Here is a 14663-nt window from a genome sequence, read left to right on the forward strand (position 1 = left end):
AACATGACACACCAACAATAGACGAAATATACAGTGTCAAAAACGCGATAAAAATGCATGAAAAAAAAAAAAACGCACTCAAAAACGTAATGAAAAACCACAAGTAACCGAATTAATTTACTAGGTGCAGAAAATCTGCAACATCAAAAACTCACCAAAAGATCATCATGGGAACGTAGCCAAAGAGTTAGCGAGTACAAGGCAGATGATACAACTGTCACATTGATTAAAGAGCAGACTGGTTGCTTTAACCCTTTCCTGATTGGGCAATTTTCCATTTATGTGTTTTTCTTTCTCTTTTTCTAAGAGCCATACTTTTTTTTAATTTTTATTTCTCTGTCCACATACTGTAGCTGCATGACGTCTTTTTTTTGGCGGGACAAGTTGTAATTTTCAAAGACACTATTAATTTTACCATTAAATTCATTGGAAAACGAGAAAAAAAAAATCTAATTGTAGTGAAATTGCGCAAAAAATCCACTTTTCTGCAATATGATTCTCCAGGCCAGTCCGACTAGGCAATACCAAAACTTTTATGTGTATTTTTTTTTTTTATTTAAGTGGCGAAAACAAAATCAAAAATTTGTAAAAAAAAAAAAAAAATGTACTTGTGTCACCATGCTCTAAAAACCATAATGTTTTCCCTTTTCGGCTGATGGGCTTGTTCTTTGCCCCGAGTTGATGTTTTTATTGATAACATTTTTAGGTAAATATGATATTTTTATTGTTTCTTTTCCTTTTTTTGCAGTGTTATGGTGATCGAAAAACTGCTATTATGGCGTTTCTATTTTTTTTTTCTTGTCTTGCCGTTTACTGATTGGGCTAATTTGATATTTTGATAATCAGACTTTTACCAAATATGTCAATTTTTTCATTGTTTTTACATTTTTAATGGGAGAAAAATAGGTGATTCGAACTTTTATATTTTTAAAAACTTTTTTATTTACTTTTTTACTTTATTTTGTTGTCCCCTTAGGTGACTTGAACCTCTGATTCTCCCATCACTTGTACTATATACAGCAATGTAACACTATTGCTCTACTATGGATATAAAAATTCTATACACCCCTGTTAAAATGCCAGGTTTTTATCATGTAAACAAAAAGCATACCAAGAAGAAACATTTCAAAACTTTTACTTCCTTTAATGTCACATATAATCTGTACAATTCAATTAAAAAATAAACGGAAATCTTTTCAGCTGGAAAAATCAAAGTATATAGTGCGTGGGGCACAAAAGTGGGATAATAACAGTTCTCCTCTTAGTAGCCTCACAATATTAAAATTCTTATAATCTTTTTCTGTGCATTTTAAAGGGAGTCTGTCAAGATTCACCCACCCCCCAAAACTATGTATAAGTGCATGTAACTCTTTCAAAGACAAGTCCAGCAATACCTTTACATGGCCAGTCAATTCCTATGTTACTGAGAAATTGGTGTTTGAATTGATAAACAAATGAGGCTGAAGAGCTATGGTAGGCTGAAGTTTGTCACTCCAGCTCTATTCCCGCCCAGCGCCGCCTCCTCTTGTTTGACAGACAACCTCGATTCTGTGTTAATTCAGGTAATGGAGTCAGCAGTCAACCAGGAACAGGCCGCACTATGCAGGGAATAGAGCTGGAATGACTAAGGCTTTAGATCTACAACAGCTCTTCAGTCTCATTTGTATGTCAAGAAAGTATTGCTGGAATAGTCTTTGAAAGATCTATATGCATATATGAATAGTTAATACTTTTGGAGGGGATGAAATCCTGTCGTCAGACTCCCTTTAATTTGAGGCATATAAAATAAGGCATAGAATTTAAGGAAACCTGTCAGGATGATTTTTTACTAAGAATGCAAAACAAAAAAAAAAGTAGAAATATGTTTCTTGTAGTAATCTAATGTGCCAACACCGAGAAATCAAGTTTTAAAGCCACATGCAAATTAGCCTGGGGGAGTGACCATAGACTTCCAGTACACTGACTCCGCCCTAATGCACTTCCATGCCTATTTCAGAGGACTATGGTGCTGAGCTAGTGGGCTATTACCCTGCACCTGTTTCCCCAGAATACTGGAAGCGCTAATATCCAGAAGCATATAAGACTGTAAATGACAAGATTTGGTGGTGGGGCTGCTCCACTATCGTTTTTAACTGCACAAATAGAAGTAGTGTTTATTATGAGATCCAGAGTGAATGCATTCCGTTCCATCAACTGCAATACGCCACTGTGTCTGTATATATGTGTGTATGTAGCCCAGGGACTCAGCCACGTTCCCCTCCCTTCTCCTCATTGTCCTGGGTTTGGCTGTAAGTCAACTGTCAGCAGCAGGAGCCTCCGTCTATCTGTAAGATTATCTTATGCTTACTTTTATCATTCATAGCTAGGTTTAGGCTATGTGCGCACGATCAGGAATTGCTTGCAGAAGTTTCTGCACCTCTTGGCAGCAAAATCGTAGCGGAAAACTCCGCAGCGTTTTTGATGTGTTTTCATGCGTTTTTGCCTGCGGATTTGCCCTGTTTTTTTTCAATGCATTATATAGGAAAAACGCAGACCAAAACGCAGAAAGAATGGACATGCTGCTTCTTTTTCTGCACATGAAATTCAGTCAGGAAAAATGCTGATTATGTGCACAGATCTTGAAAAATGTCATAGGATATCATGTGATGAGGCTTGCAATGCGTTTTTGGCCCATTTCTGCAAGGAAAAAACACACAAAAACCGCACCAAAGACCCACTGTGTGCACATAGCCTTAGGCCACATTCACACGTTGAGTTTTTGGTCAGTTTTTTACCTCAGTATTTGTAAACCAAAACCAGGAGTGGGTGATAAATACAGAAGTGGTGACGTGTTTCTATTATATGTTTCCTCTGATTGTTCCTCTCCTGATTTTGGCTTACAAATACTGATGTAAAATACTGATAGGCCATATTCACACTAAGTGTTCCTGGAAATTGTACCACAGATTGTAGTCCCGTCTAATCTTACATTTGCCATAGACATGTAAAACTGGTCCTGGAGAGTTTGGCCATGTTCACATGATCAGTATTTGGTGTGTAGGAGAGGGTAAAAAAAAAACCAGAAGTGGTGACGTGTTTCTATTAAACTTTTCCTCTGATTGTTCCTCTCCTGATTTTGGTTTCCAATATTAATGTAAAATACTGACCAAATACTGAGAGGGTGAATGTGGCCTGAAAGAAGTCCTAATCCATCCAGGACCAGTTCTACAGACACATAGTAGTGCCCGGTTTATGTTACAGTTCTTACTACTTAGAATAGGACCCATGCAATGTTTTCTCTTGGTGCGGTTCGTTACCAGTGCGCACCCTGTGCCTCGGCATGCCTGATGGGCAGGAAAGACACTTTACCGATCTCCATTTTTGTAAAACAAGATTCTACTTCATTCATGAATAATGTATGTTGCACAACCAGGATAAGGAGCCCCATCCCACCACACCTATGGAACGCACCTTCTGAAAAACAAAACTTCAGGTCTTACAAGTGTTTAACCTACTTGATAAATATGGAGTGGGCTCCACAGAGTTTTAGTTTGGACAGTCCTAGTCCATGGCAATGCACAGAGTTGTGGGAGATTCCTATGTACATGCAGCCATCTTCATCCTCATTGCCTCCCTACTTCTCCCAATCTGTTGTGTTTAAACCAATTGATATTTTCTTTGACTTCAATTTGCTTAATTTTCTTACTGGTCCAACAAAAGCATGATTGTTCCTTATAGCTTTAACTACTTGTCTTTATGTAACAAGAACAGTAAACCTCATTCAGACAATGGGGATTTTTCTTTTACGCAAAAATCCAGATTTTACATCAGTGTTTGGAGTCAGATTTCCCTCAATGTTTGGTCAATGTGTCAGTTTTACCATCTGTGTTTAATCATTGATTTTCTTGTATTCAAAAAAATAGAAAAATTGCAAAACTTCTCCTATCCATTACAATGTTAATTACAGAGGACAACGTCTACTTGTGATTTTTCATGAACCCATAGACTTGTATGGGAAATTTTGATCTGTGACCCGCATCAAAAATAGATAAGTCTCTGCAAAAAGCACGGATATGTGAACATAGAAGTCCCTGCACTGGGCTGATTGCTATTGCAATGGTTCTTACCAGGACAGTCTAACAATCCTATCACTATATAACTGTTGCTTGCTCTAACGTTTTCTTGCATAATACCCCAGACATCACAGCCAGGAAACCGCGCACATTCACCCCTTATGTATTCCGTCTCCTAAATTGCTTAATTGATGACCAAAGCAGGGAAGCTGCACGGCGCTAGGAGCTGGTGTAACGCGCACTGTCACCACTAGGTGCCGATGTTACAGCAGTGGAAGGTCGGCGCTGCAGAGATGAGAAGTAAAAGTCTGCAAACAAAGTGAGAGGAGATGAGGATCCGCAGGTGACCGGGAGGTGAGGACACAGGGCACCGCCAGGTACCGGGACACGTGAGGCACGCTGGCTGCAGGTACGTGTATGGCTGCCGGCCGCCGGGTCTGTGGGAGAACATGTGCTCCTGTAGAGCCCGCCCGGGAGTGGACGCGCTGGGGTCCCCGCTCTGGACTCCCATGTGGCGAGTGGCGACTACAGCCCAGGTCTTAAGTCTGAGTGCAGCAGAGCTTGGAGATGAGGGGACAGGAGGGGATTCTGTGGGGAAAGTACACAAGAAGTGATATCTCAGCCTGAAACATTAGATGGAACTTTTCCAGAATCTGCTCATCTGGGGTCATGGGTCAGTAGGATCCGCCGACCCGCTGCTGCCACCACTAGGATCCGCCGACCCGCTGCTGCCACCACTAGGATCCGCCGACCCGCTGCTGCCACCACTAGGATCCGCCGACCTGCTGCTGCCACCACTAGGATTCGCCGACCCACTGCTGCCACCAGTAGGACCCTGTTAAGCTCTTGTGGGATGAGTGCAGGTCTACCAATCGTCCAGAAACTCATCAACAGTCCATATAACAGTACATTATGGGTACAGTAGTTGGATGGACTGGGGATTGAGGTGTCATGGGTAGGGGTACGGATGGGCTGACCTAGTTGGGAGGGGGGTTGTGGGTAGGATGGACAGACCAGGGGAAGGGATCGTGGGTAGGGTGGATGAATGGACAGATCAAGTGGAAGGGGGATCGTGGGTAAGGTAGGGTGGATGGATGGGGGAGGTTAGTGGGTGGAGTCAACCGACGGACTGGAGGGTTGGGGATTATGGGCACATTGGAAAGACAGACCTGGGGGGAGGTGTAGGGGATCGTGGGAAGGGTGAATGGACAGATCTGGGGCTGAGAGGTAAGGGATTGTTTGTAGAGTAGACGGACCTTGGGTAGGGGGATAAGAAACTGGGGGGGGGGGAGGAGGAAGGATCATGGACAGGGGAAGGTTTGTATGTAGGATAGACGGATATATCTGATGGAGAGTGGGAGGGATCGTGGGTAGTTTAGACAGACCAGAGGGGGGAGGGATCATGGGTAGGGCGTATAAACGGATGGACCAAGGGGAGAGGTATTATGTGGCGGGGGGAAGAGATTGTGTGTAGGGTGGACTGACGGACATGGGAGAAGAGATCATGAGTAAGGTGGATGGACAGACCTGGGAGATAGGGGTAGGGGATCAGGGGTAAGTTGGATGGATTGATATGGGGGAGGGGATGAATGATCATGGATGGAGTGAATGGACAGATAGGAGGGGGACAGGATCTTGCTTAGCATGGATAGATAAGTGGACCAAGGAGGTTAGGGATTGTGGATAGGATGAACAGACAGACTGGAGGGGCAAGTGATCATGGTTAGGGTGGAATTACGGACTTGGGCGAAGAATGGATCATGGACGACAGATGGATTTGGGGTGAAGAGATCGTGGGTAGGGTGGACAGATGGCCCTGGGGGTGAGAAGTAAGGTATCAGGGGTAGGGTGGACAAACCTGGGGAGAGGAGGAAGGAATGTGGGTAGGATGGATAGAGGAAGGCTCATATGTAGGAAGGATGGTTATATCTGGTAGAGTGGGTGAATGTTCGAGGGTAGGTTGGACGGATAGACCAGAGGGAGAAGGAGGGATTGTGGGTTGGCTGGATAGAGGGATGGACCGAGTGGGGGAGGGATCTTGAGATCGGTGGACAGACCTGGGAGGGGGAAGAGATAATGGGTAGGGTGGACAGACGGACCAAGAAAAATGGATCGTGGGTATGGTGGACTGTTGTACCTGGGGGTGAGGGGAAGGTAGATCATGGGTAGGGTGGATGGACGGACCAGGGAAGATAGATTGTGGGTAGGGTGGACGGATGTACCTGGGGAGATCGTAGGTAGGGTGGACGGATGTACCTGAGAGGGAAGTGGGGAATGGTTGTATGCAGAATGGATTGATCTGGAAGAAAAGGGGGAATGATCATGTGTAGACTGTACAGACAGACTGGAAGGGACCATGGGTAGGGTGGGTAGTAATCGCCGGTATCGTGAATGGGCGGACTGGGGGGAAGGGATCATGGGCTGGGTGGATGGACCTGGGGTGGTGGTGGGAGTGGTTGAAGGGTTTGTTGGTAGGGTAGATGGACTGGGGGAAGGGTTCGTGGGTAGTGAGAATGAACAAACAAGGGGGAGGGATAAGAGTCATGGGTATGCTGGGTGGATGTACTTGGGGGGATCGTGGATGGGGGGGATTTAATGTGGATAAGGAGGATGGATGGACAATACGGTCATTGGATGGGTAGGTTCAGCATACCAGGGATCATAGGGAGGATGTATAGGGGTTGCAAGAAACCTCCGTTTTCATGATTGGTAAGTCTCAGCCATCACACTGCTCATGGACCCTTATCATGTATGGATAAATAATAAGATGATTCTGGGAATAGCCCATTCATGCAATTTTTCTTCTCCTCTCAATAAAGCTAGTAAGCTTATTATTTTTATACGTTACCATAAACGAGGCTTATTTTTTAAATTGGGAGTAGGAGAGTGTTTATTTACTGCCATGTGAAAGTAATCTGCTATATAGATATAAGCCAGACATTGATCTGCATGTACATTGGGTACGGAAAGTATTCAGACCCCTTTAAATTTTTCACTCTGTTTCATTGCAGCCAATTGGTAAATTCTAAAAAGTTCATTTTTTTTTTTCTCATTAAAGTACACTCTGCACCCCATCTTGACTGAAAAAAAACCCATAAATGTAGAAATGTTTGCAAATTTATTAAAAAAGAAAAACTGAAATATCACATTGTCATAAGTATTCAGACTCTTTGCTCAGTATTGAGTAGAAGCACCCTTTTGAGCTAGTACAGCCATGGGTCTTCTTGGGAATGATGCAACAAGTTTTTCACGCCTGGATTTGGGGATCCTCTGCCATTCTTCCTTGCAGATCCTCTCCAGTTCTGTCAGGTTGGATGGTGAACGTTGGTGGACAGCCATTTTCAGGTTTTTCCAGAGATGCTCAATTGGGTTTAGGTCAAGGCTCTGGCTGGGCCAGTCAAGAATGGTCACAGAGTTGTTCACTCCTTTGTTATTTTAGCTGTGTGCTTAGGGTCATTGTCTTGTTGGAAGGTGAACCTTGGGCCAAGTCTGAGGTCCAGAGCACTCTGGAAGAGGTTTTCATCCAAGGTATCTCTATACTTGGCCGCATTCATGTTTCCTTCAATTGCAGCCAGTCGTCCTGCCCCTGCAGCTGAAAAACACCCCTATAGCATGATGTTGCCACCACCATGTTTCACTGTTGGGATTGTATTGGGCAGGTGATGAGCAGTGCCTGGTTTTCTCCACACATACCGCTTCGAATTATCACCAAAATGTTCTCTCTTCGTCTCATCAGACCAGAGAATCTTATTTCTCATAGTGGGAGTCCTTCATGTGTTTTTGAGCAAACTCTATGCGGGCTTTCATATGTCTTGCACTGAGGAGAGTCTTCCGTCGGGCCACTCTGCCATAAAAGCCCGGCTGGTGGAGGGCTGCAGTGATAGTTGACTTTCTGGAACTTTCTCCCATCTCCCTACTGCATCTCTGGAGCTCAGCCAAAGTGATCTTGGGGTTCTTCTTTACCTCTCTCACCAAGGCTCTTCTCCCACGATTGCTCAGTTTGGCTGAACGGCCAGGTCTAGGAAGACTTCTGGTGGTCCCAAACTTCTTCCATTTAAGGAATATGGAGGCCACTGAGCTCTTAGGAACCTTAAGTGATGCAGAAATTATTTTGTAACCTTGGCCAGATTTGTGCCTTGCCACAATTCTGTCTCTGAGCTACTTGGGCAGTTCCTTTGAGCTCATGATTCTCATTTGGTCTGACATGCACTGTGAGCTGTGAGGTCTTATATAGACAGGTGTGTGCCTTTCCAAATCAAGTCCTATCAGTTTAATTAAACACAGCTGGACTCCAATGAAGGAGTAGAATCATCTCTAGGAGGATCACAGGGAAATGGACAGCATGTGACTTAAATATGAGTGTCTGAGCAAAGGGTCTGAATACTTATGACTAGTGTTGAGAGAATTTGTTCGGCATTTTAAATTCGGGTTCGTGTTCGGGGTTCCGGCTTGTTCGCGCCAAAAAAATTGGCTTTGCCACGCTGTCACGTAGATAACATCTGTGTGACAACAGATTTTATCTACGTGACAGCGTGGCAAATCAGGGATGTTCGTGGGCGGAGCCGACTTTTTGGCGCGAACAAGCCGGAACCCCGAACATGAACCCGAATTTGAAATGCCGAACAAATTCGCTCAACACTACTTATGACCATGTGATATTTCAGTTTTTCTTTTTTAATACATTTGCAAAAATGTCTAAATTTCTGTTTTGTTTTTTTTCAGTCAAGATGGGGTGCAGAGTGTACTTTTAGGAGAAAAAAATGAACTTTTTAGAATTTACCAAATGGCTGCAATGAAACAAAGAGTGAAAAATGTAAAGGGGTCTGAATACTTTCCGTACCCACTGTATTCAGTCATTTTAGATAAGCTGCAGCCTGCTACAATATTTTTTTTCTGTTTAAAATGACAGACAACCAGAAATCCAACAGACCCTATTCTAGTCATATATTCAACCAATTCCAGCTTTTTGCAAATGAAATCTGATCCATTTCCTTTTAAAGCCAAAAGTGACATCTGTCACCCCAGCCCTCTTATTGTTATTTATATTGTTCTTCATAGTTATTTTCAGACCTTGGATGTTGTGGCTTTGTAGTATGAGACTTTTTTTTTTCTTTTGTGTTTGTTTTAGATTCTGTGTGTTGCTTTTGCTGCTTTTGCAGTTTACAATAATCCAGATATTAGTGATAATGGGAAATATGGTTTATTGCAACTAAGAAATAAAATTAACTTCTAACTCTAACAGGTATTTCGGAATATTATTGCCTGCGGTAATTTTTTTTGCATTGGATCTTTCAATAGACATTTCTCAACTTTCCATGCTATTTTAGCTTTGGTTCTACAAGCTGAATCAAAAGCTGCATGCGTGAAACTAGCTTTCAGGTGTCCATGGATATTAGACTTTAGTTGATGAAAATAAACGACCACAACCAAAGGAAGCATGTAAATCGCCTACATGCAGTCATGTGATCACTGACTTGCACTGGGAATGAATGGGAATAGTGAATATCGCACACTGCCACGATTGCACTGTCACATGGAGTGACTGCAGACTGCTTATTAGACCAGAAGACCACTTGAAAGCATTTACACGGGATTTGTGGGATTATTTTGGTTTGTGGTGTTTTTTTTTCCTTAAAGGAAATCTGCAACTGATACATGCTGACCATGGATCAGGCAAGCAAGTATCAGGCACTGACTCGATGATCTCAGCCAGGTATGTTTGACTGTGAAACACTGTGGTATTTCACAAAAAAAGCATACTTTAAAAGACGCTAGAGAATGAACTGCACAGAAGACTAGTCGGACTGCTGGGTCATCAGCGCCATCTCCCCGCCAGCTGCCTGCTTGCCTGTACCGAGAGGGACCTGTCAGTCACTGGCAGTGGGCGGGGAGAAACTACCGGACCTTTTCTACTAGTTTCCCTTGCAGCTCGGTTCTCAGCAGCTTTTTGATTGTTTTTCAAAAATACATGACTGAGATCATACAGCTAGTGTCTGATACATGCTGTCCCTTGGTTCAGCTGTCGGGTTCCCTTTTAAACTTCTTTTATAGGGTGCAAAAAAAGCCCCCAAATATTTCACAAATGCAACAAAATCAAGAATATGACACAAAAAACTTTGTAAAAGAAACAATCTAAAAAAAAAAAATCTAGCAAAATCAAAGAAATGAGCCAGAGCATAAGTTTGTCTGTGTAATGTGTAAGAGCATGTTCACACTGTGGCCATTTCACAGACAAAACCCCAGAAAAAAAGTAAATGTGCATATACAGTACCCTACAGCAAGTAAATGGCAATATTACATGTATGCAACATAGGGTAATAATTAACGCTATTTTGATCAAAAAAGTGTAAAAGCCATCCCACCACGGCAAGGTGTACCCCAATTGGGTCAGTACTTTCCTGTCTCTAGTATTAAAACCTTACCTTGTGTCAGCCAACCTCAATGTAAATACGGACCAAGGAGGACAGGGGCCCGACTGTCCAGCTACCTGTCCATGGAAAGCTATATAGATTAAATGGCTAGTTAAGAAAAGGTAGGCCACACCGCTGTTTGTACAAAGTACAAGAAACTACAGCAAAAGCAAAGAAATGAGCCGGAGCATAAGTTGGTATATGTGCAATGTGTAAGAGCATGTTCACACTGTGACCATTTCACAGACAAAACTCAAGAAAAAAACAAAATGAGGATATACCCTATAGTATGTAAATAGTAATAGTACATGTAATAACATGGGGTACTTGGCAAACACTATTTTCCCCTCCCCCATGACAGCACACCTTGAGAGAGAGACGATCCGCCCCACCAAGGACAGGAAACCGTCTGAAATAAAAGGGCGGTACCTCTCCCTCGCTTCAGTTGGTTTCCTGTTCTTGATGGGAACCTGTCTCAGGAAGAAAAGAAGACTTATCTAGGGCTGTCCCGGTGTGGAAGAGCGGGCACTGGCCTGTGCACCGGCTTCAGTATCCCAGAAGCGCCGTCCGCAGCTTCCCCTGGGGTTTCTGCGCCGAGCGGGGTGCACGCGGTGAGGCAGGCTCTGTCCTCCCGGAGACCGCGGCGCCGTCCTCCCCCTGCCGTGCGGCAGCAATTCCGGGTGTGACACGCCTGACGTCACGGCGCAGGGCACACTGGGAGCGGTGCGCTGGGTGGCGGAGCCCGATCCAAGATGGCGGCGCCCATCGGAGCGTTCCAGGCCGGAGGTTTTTTTCGATAGAGCTCCGGCCTGGGGAAGGGGGAGGGCCCACGAACCGGAGGAGGCTGGATGGCCCTATTTTTAAGGGGGGGGGGCGGCTATCCTGGAAGCATGGTACGCTTCTGAAACATGGCTGACCAGGATAATCAGGAGCAGCAGCTTACCCCCCCCCCCCTCAGCAACGGAAAAAGCAGAGGGATGCATCGCATACAGACAGCCGCTCGAGTAATCATAGTGGCAGCCGCAGAAGTAAGGCTTCAAGTGCCTCGGGACCATCCAGAATGGAATCATTGATTCCACGACAGCCTCCAAATCCCGTACCCGTTTGTGATCTCCGGGGATGAGTGAGCTTCGTGAATGTCACTGATTAGTAACGGGAAGTCTCTTATGTGCTTCCTTTTTTTTTTAGGAGCCTAAGAAGAGTAGGGCCAAGCAAAAGCATAGGATGTGTGCCCTTTGTCAAGCTTCCCTCTCTGTAGAGTGGCAGAAACCACTTTGCCAGGGCTGTGTGACCAAAACCATAGCTGAGAATTCCCAGGATTTCGCTGCAAATTTGAAGTCCATAGTGCACGCAGAAGTTCAGGGGTCCCTGAAAGGGTTCCTTAGAGGGAAGAAAAGACCCCGTAGAGAGGTTTCCTCTGTCTCTGATTCCTCCCAGTCCGAGGAAGAGTGGGATTCGTCGTCCTCTTCCTCATCGGGGGGCGGTAGACCCTGCTTCCCCATTGAGAATACAGACAGGCTGGTGAGGGCAGTAAGATCAACCATAGGTCTGGAGGAAGAGAGAGCTTCTAAATCCCGGGAGGACATCATGTTTGCAGGCTTGGGAGAGAAAAAGAGACGCTCATTTCCGGTTAACAATAAGATTCAGGGCCTCATTGACCGGGAGTGGAGGAGACCAGAGAGATCAGGAGCTTTACCCTCCTTCTCTAAAAGAAGGTACCCCTTCGAAGAGAAGGACGCGGGACCTTGGGATAAGATCCCCAAGGTAGACGGGACTGTAGAAAGGTCATCGAAAAAATCTTCCCTGCCCTTGGAGGACTCTGGCGTCCGAAAAGATGCCCTGGATAAAAGAGCCGACTCCTTCCTGCGCCACACATGGGAGGCGGCGGCAGGAGGCCTAAAACCAGTGGTGGCTGGCACCTGTGTGGCGAGATCCCTGATGGTGTGGCTCCAACAACTGGAAGACCAGCTTAAAGATAAAAAGGTTTCCAGAGAGGCAATTCTTGCGGATCTACCTCTAATGCAAGCAGCATCGGCCTTCCTGGCCAACTCTTCAGCAGACTCTGTCAGGCTTTCAGCTAGGGCAGCGGGACTATCTAACGCAGCCAGGCGGGCCTTGTGGCTCAAAGGTTGCCCAGGCGACCTACCTTCAAAACAGAAGCTGTGCTCCCTCCCGTGTGACGGTAGACTCCTGTTTGGCCAAGAATTAGAAGACCTGTTACAAAAAGCAGGCGATAAAAGCAAAGGGTTCCCGGGATTTTCGGGGGAATCAAGAAGATTTAGTTTTCGGAGGAGGAAATTTAATCGGGGTCGTCCTCCGGGAGACAAAAGGAGATGGGAAGCCAAGACCAAAAAGGAGTCAGGCTACATGTTTGGGGGACCATCCTCAAGTTCAAAGAGATCCTCCCAATGACGCCAGGCTGGAAGTGGGTGGAAGGCTTTCCCACTTTTTTCCAGCTTGGGAGGCGGTTACAACAAACCCCTGGATTCTAAAAAATATCAGTGGGGGCCTGAAGATCCGGTTCAGCCAGACCCCCTGTCGGACCTTTTGTGGTTACCCCCCCTACGGAAGGTCCAGGAAGAACAGTTAGCCCTGGAAACAGAGGTATTAGAGTTAGTAGGGAAGCGGGTCCTTCTCGAAGTACCAACACCACAGAGAGGGAAGGGGTTCTAGTCCCCACTATTCATGATAAAAAAAAAAAACCAAACTGGTCCTTAAGGACCATCATCAACCTCAGGAGTCTGAACCAAGTAGTAGAAAACCAGACTTTCAAGATGGAGTCAGTAAGCTCGGCAGTGAAGCTCTTACATCACAACTGCTTTATGGCTGTAATAGACTTGAAGGACGCATATTATCACGTCCCAATCCATCCGGAGTATCAGAAATATCTGAGAGTAGCCCTGTCTATTCAGGGGGAGCTGAGGCATTTTCAGTTTGCTGCCCTACCCTTTGGCCTCTCCATTGCCCCGAGAATATTTACGAAACTAATAGCAGAAGTGACAGCCTTTCTACGGATCAAGAACGTAGTGATCGTGCCATATTTAGACGACTTCTTGATAATAGGGAAATCTGAAGTCCACTGCTCCAGTCAGCTCCTAGAGGTCACGGAAGTGTTGCATCAGCTGGGGTGGTTAGTGAATTTCCAAAAATCAAGACTAATCCCCTCCAGGACTCAGACCTTTCTGGGTCTAATCCTAGACTCTCATCGCCAAGCCTGCTTCCTCCCAGAGGACAAAATCTGCAGGTTGATTGCGTTAGGTCTCGAAGGCCATTCAAGCTCCAGGGATGTCTCTGAGAGAGGCAATGTCCCTCCTGGGTTCTATGACAGCCTGTCTCCCAGCAGTAATGTGGGCTCAGGGGCATATGAGACGACTTCAGTGGGAGGTCCTGTCAGCACAGAGGTGCTGCAACAGGCATTTAGAAGGCAGGCTCTCTCTCTCTCCCCAGAAGTAGTAGATTCCCTTTCGTGGTGGACAGTCAGGGGAAATCTGACCGCAGGCGTTCAGTGGTCCAGACCAGTAGGTCGGATGATTACGACCGACGCAAGCAGTTCCGGATGGGGGGGGGTCATCTGGCAGAACTCTCAATACAGGGTCACTGGGCTTACCACGAGAGTGGGGCATCCTCAAACATAAAGGAGCTTTGGGCAGTAGAAAGATCCCTCAGGGGCTTCCTCCCTCACATCCAAGGTCACCATGTCCAGGTCAGGTCCGACAACCGGACAGCAGTAGCCTATGTGAATCACCAGGGGGGGACAAGGTCACGCCCTCTGATGGTGGTGGCGGACAGGATCCTTCGTCTAGCAGAGCGAAACCTCCCATCCCTCAGCGCCCTTCACATAAAGGGGGTAGAAAATGTGAAAGCAGATTTTCTAAGCTGCCATACCCTAAGACAGGGGGAGTGGGGGTTAAACCCGGAGGTCTTCCACCAGATTGTCCAGTTATGGGGGCAGCCAGACATAGACCTATTCGCTGCAAGGGCAAACAGGAAGGTGCAGAGATTTTGCTCCCTAAATCCGGCAGAGAATCCCCATGCCGTAGATGCCCTCCAGATTCCTTGGGGGTTCAGAAAGGCCTATTCCTTTCCACCATTAGTGATGATTCCAGTAGTGATGAGGAAGATCCAGGAGGAAGGCGCGAGGGTGATTCTGATAGCCCCATTTTGGCCCAAGAGGCCTTGGTTCTCTCTGCTTCGGCTAATG

At 45.6% G+C, this 14663-nt stretch overlaps 1 protein-coding gene across 1 annotated transcript in view; it reads left to right on the forward strand.

Annotated features, from left to right (window-relative positions):
• The first annotated feature begins 4304 nt into the window (after window positions 1-4304).
• The window catches only part of GDPD2 (glycerophosphodiester phosphodiesterase domain containing 2), a 104214-nt gene continuing 93855 nt past the window's right edge, over window positions 4305-14663 (forward strand). Inside the window, exon 1 of the mRNA XM_073640942.1 lies at window positions 4305-4461. The gene's annotated coding sequence lies outside the window, so the exon portion shown is untranslated. The remainder of the gene's footprint in view (window positions 4462-14663) is intronic.

The sequence above is a fragment of the Phyllobates terribilis genome, unplaced genomic scaffold (genome assembly GCF_046119375.1).
Source record: "Phyllobates terribilis strain yellow unplaced genomic scaffold, ASM4611937v1 Scaffold_7__3_contigs__length_470593459, whole genome shotgun sequence".
Classification (NCBI taxonomy): domain Eukaryota; kingdom Metazoa; phylum Chordata; class Amphibia; order Anura; family Dendrobatidae; genus Phyllobates; species Phyllobates terribilis.